This window comes from Balaenoptera musculus, chromosome 6 (assembly GCF_009873245.2).
Source record: "Balaenoptera musculus isolate JJ_BM4_2016_0621 chromosome 6, mBalMus1.pri.v3, whole genome shotgun sequence".
NCBI lineage: Eukaryota > Metazoa > Chordata > Mammalia > Artiodactyla > Balaenopteridae > Balaenoptera > Balaenoptera musculus.
In genome coordinates, this window is record NC_045790.1 from 33,571,661 (window position 1) to 33,577,111 (window position 5,451).

Consider the following 5,451-nt stretch of genomic DNA (forward strand, 5'->3'; position numbering starts at 1 on the left):
CTGAAAAATTAAAGCCCAAGCAGTTATCCATTTGTCTATATTAAAAATGGGGAGCTCATCTGCTGAGTCAAGGTGGTTGAATGTGCAAATACACATTGAAAAATGTAAAATGGCAAGTGTTTTGTAGGGTTGGGCTTCCCTGTTTGCTAACTGAGCAACAGGCACTAGCAACAGTGTTGGGGTAAAATGATATGCCAGGTATCCTATGACCTCAAAGCTTTCTATCCACCTCACTCTGTCCAGAACCCATAAGAATTTCCTATCCTCCCTCTCTACAGATCTCCCCCTATTTCTCCCTCCTCCCCCGAACTTAGACCTGTAACCCCCAAACCTGTAATTGTGAAGGAAATAAACATTTGGTCACCAAAACCTCACACTTTTCGAAATCTCAAACATTCTCCCCACTTCCCCTTTTTTTTTTGGCCACACCACACGGCTTGCGGGATCTTAGCTCCCGGACCAGGGATCAAACCCATTCCCCTGGCATTGGAAACGCAGTGTCCTAACCACTGGACTGCCAGGGAATTCTCCATTTTCCCCTTTTGGACATCTTATTCCCTTTGCCCCTTTTTTCCCTAAAGTCTTTCTACGATTAAGGACAGGCTTCATTGGAAAGGAAGGGCCACCTTGTTCACCTAGTATGAAGAAAGTCTATAGAGTAGCAAGGGAAAGCATATGATACCTGCTTATCAGACCAAAAGTGGGAGAAGTGATTTTGATAGTAATGAGACAGATTTGGCAGAAATAGTGTAGAAAGTGCCAGCTAAGTCCCTCAGAGACTGACCTAGGGTTCAGCATGGGGCTGGGCAAGTGAGAGCAGAAATTCCAGGTAGGTTGAATAAGAAGCCAAAAACAGAAGCAAGGCTCAAGACACCTATTTGAAACACTGCAAAGTGTCCCTATGACCACATAAGCTAGTAAAGCACAGCAGCATTGAGACATATCACGTTTGGGCACAGAGAGAACCTGAGATTTCGCTCTTGTTCTCTCCTCAATTCCCTTTGATTCCTATATGGCATAAGAGGAACATTAGTTAAGTGCTAAGGGGCTTGCCACGGGGCCACTGTGATGAAGGGGGTGGTTACTGCATAACAGGAGCTATAAGGTAGACAGCCCACCCAGGGACTGGATGGAGACACAGCAGAATTTCAAAGGGTTGTCAATACCAGTGAAAGCCAAAGTGAGATCAAGTTGGTCAAGGAAGACCACTGGGCAGAGTGCTGAGAAATCAGACCAGCAGTTAACTCTAGCTTTGGTCATTCAGTGGTAACTATAGGGAGAGTAGATGCCAAAATTCAGACACCAGACAGACTACGCCTCAGAGGTCAGAGTTTACTAACAAAGGCCCTTTCCTTCCATTATCAGAACACCTAAACCCTTTGCACCCAGACCTTGGAAAGTCTTGGAAAGGTGGAAATGAAAGAGCTTACCCAGACCTTGGAAAGTCTTGGAAAGGTGGAAATGAAAGAGCTTTTAGCGAAAACAAACAGCCCTAATAATAGGTCTGACCTTTAAGTTAACTGAATAGTTATCTACCTTGAATTAGATCATTTTAAACTGGAAGAGATCAACTTACTTTTACTTGGCAAGTTTATGTGTTTTTTCTAACCTCAATGGAAAATGGAAACTTAATGAGAAGGAGGGTATAAGGGAATTTGGGACCTCTAGAAGTTCCCATTTTAAAAGCAGGAGAGGGGCTTCCCTGGTGGTGCAGTGGTTAAGAATCTGCCTGCCAATGCAGGGAACACGGGTTCGAGCCCTGGTCGGGGAAGGTCCCACATGCTGCGGAGCAACTAAGCCTATGTGCCACAACTACTGAGCCTGCTGAGCCACAACTACTAAAGCCCGTGTGCCTAGAGCCCATGCTCCGCAACAAGAGAAGCCACCACAATGAAGAGTAGCCCCCGCTCGCCACAACTAGAGAAAAACCCACACGCAGCAACGAAGACCCAATGCAGCCAAAAATAAAAAATAAATAAATAAAATCAAGAGAGGTAAGGCTAATACTACCAAACTATATGTTCCAGGTGGAGGTGGCCCCAGTTGGGTTGGGGCCTTCATTTGGTAAATCACGTGGCCTTTTTTATCTAGATCATTTATTCATACCTGTGTTTCAAACTGGCACCAATTCTGTGTACGGTCCAGACTCCATAATTCTGTGGGATGAGGCTGACACTAATCTTCAGCTGAGATCAAATCATGGCTTGACTGATTCCCTGCCCTATCCTGCTTCCCTCACTCCCTTTCACCTGAGAGCATTTCCCCAGCAAATCATTTGCACAAGAATCCCTGGGCTGGGCTCTGCTTCTAGGCACTTGATCTAAGACAGCTGAGCTGGAGCTAGAGCAGAAATTTATTTCACCTAGACACCCTTGACATAGACTTTGATGCAGTAAATAATGATACATTGAATTATCTCCTTCTGAGGAAGGAGTGAGAATTTTTTTACTTTATGAGGCATAGCTGCATTCTGTTAGTCAGGAGTATTTTTGAAAGTATATATATGGGAATAAAATTGTTTGGATGCTGAACAGCCATAGGGGTGAATTTTGTTAAACAACACAGCATCAGTTTTTCCTTTCTAACAGAACCCAGTTTTCCTTTTAGAATTTTTCTCTCCTGGTTGTACGTAGACTTGATGAGATAGAAATCTTGGTCATTAGAGACTCCTTATCATCCAAAAGAGTGGGCATTTGACCCAGCCTTGCCCAACCAGACACTTTGTCCTGGGACTTTGAACCTTGAACAAAATAACGGAAGCAAGTTAAAATTATCATAGTTTTGTCAGCAGCACCAGTAGAAGAGAACTTTGGGTAGTTTCTGCTCTCAGTACTCTAGGACTGCCTGATTTCTGTTTACACGTTTCATTCCCCAGCCTTCCCTTCCATCCTGAGAGCTTTTTCATAACTTTTTTAAAAATTCGTTTTCCTTAATTAGCTAGCTAGTTGCTATTATATGCAGCCCATCAAATGAAGAGGCTTTTCTATTTATTTATTTATATTGAGGTATAGTTGATGTACAATATTATATACGTTGCAGGTGTACAACATAGTGAGTCACAATTTTTAAAGGTTATACTTCATTATAGTTATTATAAAAATATTTGCTACATTCCCTGTGTGTACTATATTCCTTGTTTTATCTTACACATAGTAGTTTGTACCTCTTAATCCCCTACCCTGATCTTGCCCCTCCGCCCTTCCCTCTTCCCACTGGTAACCACTAGTTTGTTCTCTATATCTGGTGAGTCTGCTTCTGTTTTGTTATATTCACTAGTTTGTTGTATTTTTTAGATTCCACATGAGTGATATCATACAGTATTTGTCTTTCGCTGCACAGCTTATTTCACTAAGCATAATACCCTCCAAGTCCATCCATGTTGTTGCAAGAAGAGGCTTTTCTTGTACAGGCAGCATGGCTAATTTCAGTGAGGAGAGCCACAAAGTATCGGTGAGAGCTTCCTGCTCCACCTCAGCAGCCATTGCTGCAACCAATGTCAGTTGGGCCTTCACAGCTATGCCATCTGGGGCATAAATCAGTCATTTTATAGGAGAGTGCCAGGCCCTATCTCAAGGCTGCCACTGAACATCCAGAGCAACTAGCAATGTGCCCCGAGTTTCTGGCTTTTTCTTCCACTTTCAGACTGCGATAAAATGCCACACCTCACACGCAAGGAATCTGACTTCCCTAACAGCCACCAAAGGGGCTGGGTGATGCAATCTGGGATGATGGAGGAGTTAACTCCCAGTGGGGAAAACTCTGACTAAAGGGAAATAAGAGACAGGAGAGAGATGTGCACTGTCCCGTGATGGATCCTCTCCGGCCAGCTCCACCCATGCCGCTCGGGATGCACTGCGAACAATTGGAGGTAGGCAGTCAGTTTTAGCTCAGGCCACCAAGCTGCCTAGCTCTGTGTTGTTAGAGATACAAAAAGAACTACTAGACCACAAAGGAGTTGGCATTAGTGTTCTTGAAATGAGCCACAGGCCATCAGCTTTAGATGAGATTATTAACGACACATAGAATCTCATGCGGAAATTGTTAGCCATTCCAGATAATGATTTTTATGCAAAGAGGAGGGTTGGTTGGGCCTGTTCAGTGCTGTCCCCTTAAACCTGATTGACGTGAAAACCCCCAGAAGCCCAGAAGTTTGGGAACTGTGAATGTCATCCATTCTAAACTTAGAAGTTGTAGGAAAATTCTGGATCCAAGCCCCTGGAACTTCAATCAGGTCACTTCCTCTATGTATTACTGCACAAGTGAGACCAGGTCCAGAGTAGAATTTTACTTTATCCCTGATGTCAGGGGAGCACTGCTGTTTTTTGACACGTCCTCAAATTTCCCATATAAACAAGTTTGGTGTGATTTTTGATGGTGCCCAGCAGAATGCTGGCTCTGCAGGGGTCACAGTGGTGATCTTTCAAGATATCCTGCAAGGGTTCACCCTCAGAAAGTTCCCCTCCATCCTGGAATACAAAGTGCAAGCCAGAAACAGCTCTATTCAACACAGCTCCCTGTTTCAGCTTCTATGGCATTGGCTTGGTCTTGGAGTATATTAAGAATAACAGTGGTGAAGGACTTCCCTGGTGGCCCAGTGGTTAAGACTCCATGCTTCCACTGCAGGGGGAGAGGGTTTGTTCCCTGGTCGGGGAAGTTCTGCAAAAAAAAAAAAAAAAGACTAACAGTGGTGAAGCAACCATGAAGCTTAGCTCTGTCAAATTTCAAATGATTTATGATATTATTGATAATTCTCAAGGATCCTATGTATATCCAGTGAAGCCCAGAATAGAAGCAAGACGAATATTCCATTCTGCATTGGCAATGCCAAAGGAGATGATGCTTTAGACTAAAAGATTTCTCAATAAAGCTCTTGAAATCAATATAATCTCCTTGAAAGGGCGTGGGTCTGTGGCAGGCATCATGGCTTCTCTGTACAATGCCAACAGGAGATAAGATGTTCAGAAGCTGGCAGCCTTCATGAAAAATTATTTGGAGATAATCTCTGAACACATCCTAACCAATACGTACTCTGTCCTTGAACATCGGACACAATTTAAAGTAACTTGGGAATGGCTACCAAAAACTTAACAAACATGGCATTTTTCTCGAATGGACATATTTATTATAGACTCTTCTTTTTTTCAAGGAACAATAGCAAAACATTCACAGCTGGTGGGACTTAGACACCTTAATTCTGACTTGAACTGGAAGCATTTTAAAAATCTTCCTCTTTGCTTTTCTAACAAAAACTAGCTTATGTTGCCTTTGCTGCTACTTTTTCTAGCTAGATCTCAGTATTCACACTTGATTGTGGACTTAATTATGCAAACTGCAGTTGTTTCTAGAGGCACACAAACACACAGTGAGGAGGGTGGATGGTGTCCTCTAGAAACTCGATTCTTGATCCTTTACAAAGTGACAGCAGTGGGGTCTCTGGGTTCCGCAGCTGTT

The 5,451-nt window shown here is 43.2% G+C and overlaps 1 pseudogene; it reads left to right on the top strand.

Annotated features, from left to right (window-relative positions):
- Positions 1-1,129: 1,129 nt before the first annotated feature.
- Positions 1,130-5,088, top strand: LOC118896339 (annotated as a pseudogene).
- The last annotated feature ends 363 nt before the right edge of the window (positions 5,089-5,451 follow it).